Source organism: Aquila chrysaetos, chromosome 5 (assembly GCF_900496995.4).
Source record: "Aquila chrysaetos chrysaetos chromosome 5, bAquChr1.4, whole genome shotgun sequence".
NCBI lineage: Eukaryota > Metazoa > Chordata > Aves > Accipitriformes > Accipitridae > Aquila > Aquila chrysaetos.
Genome location: NC_044008.1, coordinates 19,011,925 through 19,025,164, shown reverse-complemented (window position 1 = coordinate 19,025,164; position 13,240 = coordinate 19,011,925). Strand labels below are relative to the sequence as shown.

General features: G+C 37.1%; 1 protein-coding gene across 7 annotated transcripts in view; it reads right to left on the bottom strand.

The window, feature by feature from the left end:
- The window catches only part of TAFA5 (TAFA chemokine like family member 5), a 436,466-nt gene that overhangs the window by 155,528 nt on the left and 267,698 nt on the right, over positions 1 to 13,240 (bottom strand). The gene's annotated exons all lie outside the window — the stretch shown is intronic.

The window sequence follows — 13,240 nt, the reverse complement described above, 5'->3', positions numbered from 1 at the left end:
ACTCCTAGTCTCATGCTTAACAAAGCAGAACATATTATTTCCCTAGTCTCTTTCTTGGAAACAGATGAACCATATTTAGCCTCAGGCAAGCAGCTGGAATGAAAAATTTCAGTCCAAAAGGATACAGTTTAGTAAAGTTTTAAACAATCAAAACCAAAGACCCACCTTTGTATTAGACAACTTGAATAATATGCTAAAAGATGTATGTATAATACACATAGCCTAATGTACATTCAAAATAAATAAATAAAAAAACAAACCCCAACTATGCCTGACATCCTTTTGGCAGTATAGTCTGGATGAAAAGATTTATACTTTTGAGACTAAAATTCACTTAGAAAAACAGTTGCAAACACAGCAATGGGGAGTATATTCTGATCACTTACCAAAAAAAAAAAAAAAAAAAAAAAAAAAAAGGCAGAATGAGATAACCTAATCAAAAGGAAAAAAAAACATTTCCTGCTTCACAGGTCACCTAACACTCAACCTTGCCCTGCAATTCTTCCGATGCCAAGGGACCTTTGGACACTGGAGAATAAATAACACTCATTTCCTCTCCAGCATGTTGCTGGATGTACCACTAAATAGGAGAGAGATGTGGCAGCATTGACATAAGAATTAAGATAACTTACTTAAAAAAACAAAAGAGGGGAAAAAGAAGGGAAAAAAAAAGAAAAGGATCTTTTCAGAAGCAAAAATCAATGATTCTTTCCTTTTTGACACACTCAAGTTATACAAACCAGGGAAAATGGAAGAATATTTTTTTTCTGAACACATAAGACCACTCTTCCTAAAATAGCGTGAAATCTGCTGGTACAATCACATGCTAAATTCAGTCTCATAAGGCAGTGAAACAAAGATTTGTGGGAAGATTTTTATAATGACTGGAAAATCTTAGAAAAAAAATATGAGTTTTTACATCTATGCAATGTAAGACAACAATTTAAGCTCCCATTAAAGAATGCAAGAAGGTTATTACAGAAGTAAGGAATTTACAGTCATCACTGACCTGCACAAAGTAATAATCTGAGATCTAATGAACTGAGTTTTGGTTTTAATCCTTTAAATTACCAGCTTTTTGTCACTAGCTAAGGTAAAAACTAGTGGTGAGCAGCGGCCTGATTACATATGATAAATACTAAGTTGCTGTACATGACAAAATTAAAAAAGGTCAAGAAAAAAAGTGTCAAAATTAAACAGTTCATATATAAAGCTATCAAATTAATGGAGCATCTGAAAGCTAAAGCCCTCCAGTGAATGTGATAAATCTGTGTAAGTTAGTGTGAATGCTACATTCGTTATCTAAGATTCAACCAAAAGAACTTCACAGCTGCATCAGTGTGCACAAATGGGTGACAGAAGTGAGAAGAATTAGGGATGTGTTATTCATTGGACGTTATGAGACAGTGGTTATACTTACACTACTAAAACAATTCTTTAACTCTGCTATATCTTAAAAAAAGTATCTCTTACTTTTCACAGCATGCCAATGAGACGTAGGATGGAAATGGTCTACATGCTCTGTTTTCATTGTCTCTTTGGCAATCTGCATTTTCATGAATGCAGTAAGACTACCTCATAAACCAGATGGCGTTGCACAATGAAATCATTTTAAGTTGACTAAAAGATAGGAAAGATGATCTGTAATATTAGAGAAATTCTGTAATAGTGCATAAATGCTAATAATTGGGCAACTGCAAATATTTTATCTTGAAATACTGCCAACTTTGTAATTGTGGCAGGATATGAAAGTACATATAAGAAGCTCAAGGATGAGCAGAGGCATTTATGCAGAGAAAAAAATACTACCTACCATCTCTAAGTTGTATTCTTATACTTTTGAGTATCAGAATTCATTTAAAAACCAAAATCAACACCAACAAAATCCCCTTTAAAAACTATAATGCAATAAAAACTTTCAAAATATAAACCAAATGTGTTTCCTGTAACCTAAGTCTGAAAATAAAGTGATGCCATTTGTTATGAGAGGTATGAACTACCCCATTCACCTCCATATGGCATTATTTCCAATAAACCCAATAAACCATTATTATATTTTAATAGCTTGATTCTGAAAATTTTTCCTGCTTGTCAAAGGAAAAAAAGCAAACATACAGTACAAATGTTTATACAATTCATTGTTTTAAATACACTCCTATAATGCCTTGTCCTGATCCACAATTGCTTCACAGATGCTGTTGACTACCTTATTATGTGTGTGAAGACAAAGGCACACAGCAAGTTCCATTTCACACAGTATACTGTTGTGAATTTTGCTTTACTTGTTCCTTTACTATTACATTGATTATTGCTATTTATTAAGAATTGCTAAAATCTATTTTGAGTAAGCTCAAGACAAGCACTAGAAAGCTCAAATAAGGAACCTGAAAAATAGTGAAGAGGGCTCCAGAAAAATCTCAGAAATATACTTGAGATTTCAAAAAGATGAGTGAATTCATGCCTTCCTGCTTTTTTGAAAACATGGAGAAACAAGCTATTATATTAAAGAAATTAAATACTGAGAGAAATTGTTTTATTAAAAGACAACCTAATTAGAAAATGTTCTATTTGGTCTGTTGCAGAAAAGTGTTTTTCAATCATAAAAAATCCAAATGTTCCTAAAGAGCATTTCTAAGAATCTGTGCATTTTTTTCCCATCATAAACTTATGGTAATTTTAAAAAGCCAGTGCTTTATATACTGACTGACTGAAAATAATAACTAAAACCTTCATATGCATTTGCTCACATGGCAGAGATGGTTCGACATGAAACAATGTTTGTGAACTCACATCTGCCTTCTCTGAATATAGACAACCTTTATCTTTCACACTTCCACTTCATAAATTCAAGGGGCAAGGGAGTTAGTAGTTTTGAAAGATAAATTCTAAAAAGTCAGAATACTTTGAATTACTTTGAATACATTTTCTATACAGGGAATATTCTCTTGAAAAACCCAAATCAAAATAATACCCCCAAAAAAGCTCTGAGACTGTTTCTTACCAAATCCCTCATAAAACAAAATTATAAACATTTGTCACAGTCACATTTTTTGTAGCACTAGATAATTTTCCTTTGTTTGTGACAGACTTTTGACATAAAAATGCAGTAGAAGAGAACTAAGTTAAACAGGTCAAGCTTGTTGCATTTCAGTATCTTTTAAACAGAACTCTCATGTTTAAGACAAATTTGTTTCTCTCTCCGTTTTGAAAGCTTATTTATTGCAATGAGTGGGAGAAAAAAAGAAGATTTAAACAGGAAAACCAACTGGCAAAGACACATTATCAGTAATCATGTTTTGTTAGTAAATATTCAATCTGAGCCCTAGACTCTCAAGCCATTTTACAAACATTTCCTGTTAAAACATTTTTATCTGCTGTACAGATTTACTTGCCAACATGTGCTAACACATATGGCTATTATCAGCCAATGGTGCACATTTGTTTAGTGGCTCCATCAGCTTTTGTAGACCTATATAATGATACTGTCAACTCTCCCCCTCACTCGCATTTTTGGATTATCTTTTCTTGCTGTTCACAGCTCAGGACCCAATCCTGTCAACAGGAGAAATTTAATTTGTTTAAAGATTTTTAAAATTAGAAAGAAAGACCACTCCCCGTTAGCAGAACTATGAAAATGAGTCTTTGCTCATGTGAACTTGTTTCATTTCTGAGAACAGACCATGACCAGCCCTGGCGAGTCACCTGAGAACTAGAAAGAGTGTTGTTTCTGATCCTCCTAATTAATGAAGACCCAAAAAACCAAACCAAAAACGAAGCGAACGAAAACTGAGGTGTGCACCGGATCTGTCAAGGGCAAGACAGTCATGTGTGTGAGACAGATCCAAAACAAGGCTTAAAAATATTAAGCATGGATGATCCCAAAACTGAAGCTTAGGGGATCACCTCCTTGTTGTATGCAGTATTCATCTGTTTCATAGCACTTTTGGGCAAAATGATTTTGAATAGTAAAAGGGAAAAAGCAGCAAATTTGCACAGATCTAAAACAGTTGAGTTTCCTTAGTGGGGAGGACACTTCAGAGCATCAGGCTCTGTTTAGCTGAAAATGTGCCTTTTGCTATTACCTGTTGTGAAACTTGCTGTGTCCTCTAATGCACTATACAGATAGTTAACTATTAAGTTGGTATGTCCTTAAAAATAAGGCAAGAGACTATAATATCTTTTGAAACTAAGATGCCTTAAAAGTGAAGTCCTAGACACCATGAAGTATGTTTTTGCTTCATGCTAATCCCAGGTTACAACAGCATACCTGAGCGTTGGTGCACTTTAACAGAAAGACATACATACTGCGATTCATCTAAGGACTTCTACCAGGTGTATTCCTCATCATGTAGGGGGAAAAGGTTAAAAATGAAATACATTTCTTGATTTAGAACTCATGTGCTTTTAGCTAATGAATTTTTAAAGATATATATTTATAATTCTTGTGTATTTTGCAGTCCCTGAATCAGTGTTACCAGGGTAGTGCAAGCCATTATTATCATGTAGATACAAAAATAAAACTACATGATTTCAGAACGTGAATCTCATTCTAGTCAACAGCCAGATCCTTCAGCTCTGGCACTGGTTATACAGTTCAGACAGTAAATAATCAAGACATATTGGAAGTTACATTTCCTTCAGAGTTCCTCAAATTGGACATAGAAAATCACAAGCAACTATCAGACTAGGGGAATTATTTCAAGGGCCGTGCTGTGGGATACGGTATTCCACCCTGGCTGTGCAGGATGGTCATACTTGGGGTATTTCCACACAACCCTAAGAACAAAGATCCTCAGGATGATAACTTAGATAAACTAGCCACACTGACATGGCTATATGGCTTCCAGTACCTGAACTTACTGCTGAGAGCTACTGTGGGTGTCTCAGAAAGAGTAAGGGTCACACAATTAGATATAGCCTGTGACTTTTTCTGGATGAGCATCACACTTCTTGTTAGTTATGTGTGGAAGATAGGGCACTTTTACACTGAATTCTTGTTTTTTTGGGTGTAATAAAAGTTGGTAAAGTTGCAACCAGTGCAAAACTTTGTGAAGAAACAAAGAGTGGGGGAAAACATGAAACTCTTCTCCCACTTGATTGGACACAATCTGCTACATGTGTTGCTTTAGGATAATTTAAACTCTGAATTTATACACTGTATATATCTACAGTTCAAGATGTTATTAATAACTACATTTCACAAAATGTCCTCTCTCTGGGCACATAGTATGTTGTACCTATCTGATAGGTCTAAAGTTGGCAGACAGATGTTGCAAGTCATCCACATTATGGCCCACCTCTCTAGAGCCTGTGTGCACAACAGCCAGCCATCTGTTTTCTGGACTCTCTGATCTCCCCATTCTTTTAAGGCCAGCCCTATGGAGAATGGTGGCAGCAGTGGCTTGCCATCCAGTGAACAAATATCACACCAGCTCCTTTACTTTTTTATACCACCCGGAGAATGTGGAATGGATTATTTTAATTATAAGTCACCTTGTTACTTACATTCTGTTTGTTGAGTTAAATCTGTTTAACCTAGAAGTTCTCTAAAGAGTTCTAACAAATTTGGATTATGCAAGTATTCATCAGTTTTCCAATTACGGATAACATCTGAAAGGGAAAAAAAAAAAAAAAAAAGAAGGAAAAAAACCCCAAACCCCCCAAAAAGCCCTTTTCAAGTGATAGGATGGCCTGAGCCATTTCATTCTACACTGGGATTCTGTCAAATGTCGCATGCTCAGCAGGTAAGCCCTGATCTGTGAAACAGCTGGGTCGTAATTGTTCATTAAGAATTTCACTGAGCACCACACAGCTCAGCATTCAAAAGTGTTTCCAGACAGCCCACTGCGGTGTAGTATGGATATAACCAAGCTAGCTCAGAGTAAGATCCAGGTGTCGGAAACATAATAACCATGAGCTCTGCACAAGCAAATATTACCCTCTATTTTTCAACTTTGCTAATCTGATGTGAGAAAAAACGTTAAGAGATTATTTTTTTTCCGATCCTGACATTTCATTGGACCATGATTTCTTCTCTGTTTCATCCCCCCCTACCACAATATACTCAAATGTATGTAGCATCTTCTGTCTGCAAAAGGAAATACTGCTATGCAGATAAATGAATTATTCTTTCTATGGAGAGTCTTTCATACTCTGGCTTCTAAATATGATCCACACTTACAATGAGAAAGTAGAAATCAAGGACAACACTGCTTGTATTAAACAAACTGTTATCATTATTTTGCATTCAACAAGGTAATAAATAAGGACCTGTAAGCAATACAATGATTTCTCTTCTTCTTCTGAACACTGTTTTTCAGTCTCACAGTTATGTTGGAATAGAAATGCCGTGGGAACAAAGTTTTTCCTTTGCTAGCAAAAATCAAATTGCCTACTTCCATCTTTTTTTTCTTTTAAACTTGCAATTTTTCATGACAAAAAGGGAAAATAAAAAGTGAAAAAAACCTCCAAGGTAAATGATCAAAAATAGTATTTTACTAAAATATTAATCCAAACTTTGGAAATTTGCTTTCATATATTTCTGTTCGCTAAAGCTGGCAGTTACAGAAAAATGCAAATGTCATATTCTTGGATGGGAAGTCTAACTTGTTTCAGAAAGACAAAGAAAATATAACTTGATTCTTTGTGCTACACTTATTCTTTCAAATGATGGTACTGGAGTAGCACATACCGTAGAATATTCTTCTTATTGTACCAGGATAAGGATAAGATGACCACAATCCTACATGCAGTGCTGGAATTAATCTCAAACTAACCTTTTTTTGTTTGTTTGTTTGTTTCCCCCCAATGAAAGTCCTTAAAATACTTCTTAGTTATCTCTTTGTTTATAGCAAAGAGTTTATGAGAGTTACCTGGTCAAAAAAAATTGGATTACACTGGAACTGAAGATATGCAAAAGTGAAATTTAGTTTTGGCTTTAACAGTCTCTGTTTTGACATTGTCTCTTAAACCAAGACCACAATTCTCATGCAATCTGTATCTATACAGCAACTGACTGTGTTACAGTCCATGGTGATTCTGGGCAATCCTATGCTACACCTAAATGCTGCACATACTCAACTCCATTTTGTGCTTTGATGGCAATTCTATATGAATGACTGCAGATGGTGCCTGCTCAGCCACATCCATCCCGTCCACTCCCACCGACTGCCACAATATATTTTAAAAGGAGGTTGTGCTGCCCTATGGCCACTTTTCTGGAGTGCATAGGCAGATAATTAGTCCCCACAGCAGCCAGGCTTCTCCCGTCAACCTATACCATGCAGTCCTGCTGCTCACCCAGACTGGCTCAACCTCCCTCTTCCCATCGCAGCCCTGTGTTACAAGAGCAACACAATGCCGAAGGGCGAGCCAACGTGAAGCTCCAAGCAAGCTACGCCGCCTCAACTCCTGGCATCAGGGTAAGGCACAGGAGGGCTGTGCAAATGTCACAACCAGGTCTGGAAGGGGTGTCATGCCTGAGCTGGACCCACTCTGAATGGGGTACCTTGAGCATGGTGTGGTTGCTCTTGTGGGGCTGCAAGGGCCTGCAATGTGGATATAGACAGACTGGTCTTATGGAGGGATCTAATGGAAGTGCAGACATAGCTATCGACATCAACAGCTACTACAGCTAAAAACTTGGAAAACACTTCTTTACTGCAAGTTGATCAATGTTATGATATGTACACATTTCTCAGGAATTGTTTCTAAGAGTAATGGGATAACATTGTATCTCAATGTATATAAACTAGTAAATAATTCCTTTAATTAACTTAATTCAGTAAATGAGTAGTGAATTTTTGCATTTAGATTGCAGCCTTAGAAAACAGCTGCAGCATGTCAGCTATACCCTCACACTAGGGGAGAATCAAGGGTTACCTTCTGCCTAGTTAGGCTGGTTTAAAATTAAAAATATATAGACTTTCTCTTACATAGCAGTTTCTCCTATGTTGGCCAGCACAGAATGGGGCTGAGCCATTACTCCTCTCAGATCACTTTTCCCTGAGTAGAAGTGTCCTGAGTGTGGCCAAGAGAAAGATATTCTGTGAAGTCTAATGGGGAGAAAAGGGAGAAAGAAAGGCAGAAAGTCCTGATTACTATGCCCCACACAATATCTGAATACAGGTTCAAGATACAAACTAGACCTTGGTACACAAAAAGAAACTTTGCATTTGCACATTTAATCAACATGTTTCCATACAGACATATACATGTCAATCTCTTTTGACCTGGTTTTACATAAAATTTTTGGAAAATCAAAAACGTTGCCAGGTTGTTGTGAATGGACTCTTGCACTTTCATTGATCCTTGTTTAAATTTTAATAGGTGTTACACGGGTACTTTGTGCAGATGGCAAAACGAGACTTTTTTAAAGAGAGAGGAAGAAAAACAAAGGATACTTACTAAAGAACAGAGAAAAAAGAATACAGATGTGGTTCCCATTACAACATCATTCTCATTAGACCCGATCTCCTGTGTTAGAAACTTCAAATTGCCAATATCAGTTAGCAGCAGAAAATAATCTGAGGTGCTGTAATATATATAATTTTCTGGGAATGACTGTCTCCCAATGTATTAAATAAACACCAATGTTTTCTGACAACACAGTTCCTGGCCACAAAGTAGTTAGCAAGTACTGAGAATAGCAATGGGAAACAGACCAGTACATCATATGGAAGGTCTTATGGGGGGGGAAATAAAAAAATAAATAACCAAACAACTAAATAAATCCTACTGAATAGGGAAAAAAAAATGGGAGGAATTTAATATCTTGTTATGCACGTAACAGTATTATGTACACCTACAGAGTTAAACAGAAAGTGTGCTTCTTAAAGACAGTTAATCTCTATATAGTATTCTGTATTAAATGTGATTAGAATTCCACTTCTTTCACTACTTAGGTAAAGGGTTAAAAGAGTGTGACAGTACTTCTCAGGACCATTGTGTTAGCACATAAAAACAAGGATGCAAATACTCTAGGCTGGGTTACTGGAAAGAGAAAATGTGTTAAGCCAGTAGTTACTTGATCTGCTTGAACAGTTTTCAAATGCTACGCACCTCAGACAATCTTTTTTTTTTTTTTTTTTTTTTTTTTGCTATTTTCCATTTAGAATCATAGAAATTTCAGTTGAAAAGGATGTCTTAAGGTCATATGGTTCAATCTCCTGTTTCAAGGAGGACTACATTCAATCCTGGATCAGATCAGCAGTAGCTTTATCTTAAAATCTTGAAAACATCTAAGGATGGTTAACCTGTTCCAGCTTCAATCTAGCACTACTGAGGTAAGTTTCATTATGTCATCTCTGTAACTCTCCTTTAAGTTCTCATACTCTCCTTTCCATGAGATCTATCACATCGCTCCTTAGCCTCCTCAAACTCTCTTCATAATTCATGGTCTATGTCTCTAATCATCTTGGTAGCAAGTTTTCTGCAAGTTTGCTAGACAAATAATTAATATGATATTATTAAATGCAGTGGTTAACATAAATATAATAGAAATGGTTCTGAACACTTAAAAAATGTCACCCATAGAACTCTAGCTTGTTCAGCATCAACCTGCTCTGGCAAGCCTACTTTATAGGGTGTACTTGTTTTGACTGGGACAGAGTTAATTTTTTGCTACTAGCTGGTACACTGCTGTATTTTGTATTTAGTATGAGAATAATGTTGATGACACACTGATGTTTTAGTTGTTGCTAAGTAGTGCTTAACCTAAGTCAAGGATTTTTCAGTTTCCCATGCTCTGCAGGCGAGCAGGTGCACAAGAATCTGGGAAGGAGCATGGCCAGGACAGCTGACCCGAACTAGCCCAAGGGATATTCCATACCATTGGACGTCATACTCAGTATATAAACTGGGAGGAGTTGGCCAGGAGGGGCAGATCGCTGCTCGGGAACTGGCTGATCGTTGGTCAGTGGGTGGTGAGCAATTGCATTGTGCATCACCTGTTTTTCTTGGGTTTTATTTTTCTCTCTTTTTGTTATCTTCCTTTTCATTATTATTATTATTATTGTTATATTTTATTTCCATTATTAGACTGTTCTTATCTCTACCCATGAGTTTTACTTTTTTTTTTTTTTCTGATTCTCCTCCCCATCCCACCGGGATGGGGGGGAAGTGAGCGAGTGGCTGAGTGGTGCTTAGTTGCTGGCTGGGGTTAAACCACAACATAAGGATAGCTCTGTCTTGGGTAAAATCTACATCATCAGTAAGACCTCGCTCTGATTTACTTTTCATTTCTTCATTCTGCCTTACTTCCAAACTTTGGAATAGACCATAGAAATATGAATACTATAAACTTTTCATAAATTATAAATACTATTCTAAGATTTAAATGTGACATCTTAAAATAGCAAAGTTGTTTGGGATTTACACAGAAACGTTCTTGTGTCGAAATGATTGCTTTAATGCTTTTATGGACTTAAGTGTTTTCTTTCATCTCTTCTAAACTGTAGCACGTACAGTGGTGATTTGATCAAAATCTTACAACTTGATTGCTTATAAAGACAGATGAAGGCAATGTCTTTGAGAAAGAGTGAAGACAAATTGAAGGCAGGGAAAACAAACAAACAAGAAGTTAACTGCTTTACTAATAAGAAAAACCTGAATTCTCCTTTTAGGCATGCTTAAGACTTTTATGTTCTTTTAGTCGATAATCTGTAGAACTACTTCATTACAGACAACAATTAAAAAAGGAAACCTCACACAGGTTTCAAATAAACCTTGTTGCTTTATGTTTTGTAAGTAGAAAGTGATCAGCAACCTGCCAGGAGCTTAGGAATTTACTTTTAATGAAGGTTAAAAAACTATGAATGTTGGAAACAGAACCTTTTATTTATCTGTATTCTATTCTGCATATAAGAAAGGATAAGCTTTTTCAGTACGCTTAATATCATAACTCCACAGGTGTCCCAAATGCACCTATGAAGTAAATCAGCCTGTCTGCCGGCTGGGATTTAGGCTATCTTGCCAAAAGTTTGCCAGTTTAACTGAATAATTCATGATGCTTTATGATGTGGACTACTGTCCGCAAGAGAGACAAGCAGACTCATTTTTCTTATGTCCTGAAATTGGACTCAAAATGTGAGCCAAAGGAAAGAGGAAAATATTATATTACTCCCCCATTTAAATTAGCTTCTCACCTTGTGAGAAATGCATTATACTGCTACTAGTGAGTAATTGTGTCCCATGGTAAAATTGCTCTGATGAAGATGGTGAGGAGCTTGTAAGAATGAGAGTTTGCTGAGGAAGATTTAGGTAAAACCCAGAAGGTAAACTGTAAAGGTAAAAGTGACAGAAAGCAGACCAACTTTTGTAAACCACTATATTTGGAATACTGCTATTCTACTTAATTCATATAACGGAATGGTTATAATGGTTTTGTATGAAGCATTACTTGTGTACCTAAAACCTTTCTGCAGGATTGAACCAAGTGCAAAGATCGATTACAGGCCAAAAGGATGTAGCAATGACATTTCTTGGGTGACAATCTGATTCCTAGTAATTATTACTTTTAAATTCTATGGCAATTTGTTTTATCAAATGACATATTTTTTGTGTCAGGTATCTGTAACCTTTTACACAAGACTGCGCTTGGTATGGAATTATTTTGATAAGAGAATGTTAGTATAATGTCAGCACCATCAATGTTTTCATCTCTGAAGTGCTCCCGTCAGAGATGTGGGGTGACTGGTATAATCTCATTAATAGAAAATAATTTGAAAGATGTCTATAGCACTAATCCACTGAATTCACAGTGAATTTCACTGGGCTAAACCATCAAAAACTCAAATATGGAATTGCATGTAGATGAAAAGTAAGATGAGAAATAACATTTATATTTCTAAATATCTTATATTTGACACTTATTACCTATTTTACTTTTTTTTAATAACTACCACAGAAGATATATATTTATATATTTCAGTGTTTGTGAGTTTTAATGCCTTATTGGTATATGCACAAAGGATCCAGAGTTATGAAGTCAAATTGTACTTTTTCTATTGACTTTGCCAAATTAAGACAGTTATTTTGTCCACATTTGGGCAATGTTTTCCTCAGATCTATAGGCTATTTAAAAGGGAAATAAAAGTAATAATCATAAAACCTGAAAAGTATGTTGCTTAAATGCCTTCAAAATAAAAATCTTTATATTATTCCTTTCATTTTCTGAACTCCGGCGTTTAGATGAAAAAGCAAAAGATGATTTGTCACTTAGCTATACAATAATCAGACTAAAAATCTGTCTTCATACTTCTGCATTACAAATACTTTATGCTGTATTAATAGGTAAAAGGAAAATATCTTAAAATGCTCTAAATTGCTTACCCCAGCCTTTTATGTTTCCTTTCATCATAAGATAAAATGGTATAGGATAGGAAAGTTCTTATTCAGAATGTACCTTAAAAATTTTAATTCAACTTTACTTTTTAGCACTGTTCAAACTCATATGAATAACATGTATTTTCTACAGCCATTCTGATACTAGCATTACCATTACTAATTTACCTATGAAGTCTATGAAAAAAGATCACTATTTTTTGTAGGGGTGCGTTCTCTTTCCAAATTAGATTTCTTCATAGATTCTTGTTTTGGGTTTGTGTGGTAGGGTCTTGGTAGCCGGGGAGAGGGCTACAGGGCCGGCTCCTGTGAGAAGCTGCTGGAAGCTTCCCCGGCTCCGAGTGGGACCCGCCTCTGGCCCAGGCCGAGCCCGTCAGCGACGGCGGTATCGCCTCTGGGAGAGCAGAGTTAAGAGGGGGAACCTGCAGCAGAGAGGGGATTGGGATGGGAGAGGAACCCCTCTGCAGACACCAGGTCAGTGAGGAAGGAGGGCAGGAGGAGCGGGGGAGGAGGCTGATGCCCCCGCAGCCCGCGGTGAGGCGGCAGGCTGTCCCCCCCCAGCCCACGGAGGGGAGCGGGGGAGCAGATGCCCACCTGCAGCCCGGGGAGAGAGGAGCCCACGCCGGAGCAGGGGGATGGATGCCCCCCAAGATGGCCGCGACTCTGAGGGAAAGTCCGCGCTGGGGCAGTCTGTGACTGAAGGACTGCAGCCCATGGAAAGGACACACGCTGGAGCAGCTTGTAAAGAACTGCAGCCCATGGGAAGGACTCACGTTGGAGAAGTTCACGGAGAACTGTGTCCCATGGGAGGGACCCCATGCTGGAGCAGGGGAAGAGTGTAAGGAGTCCTGCCCCTGAGGAGGAAGGAGCAGCAGAGACAACGTATGATGAACTGAAC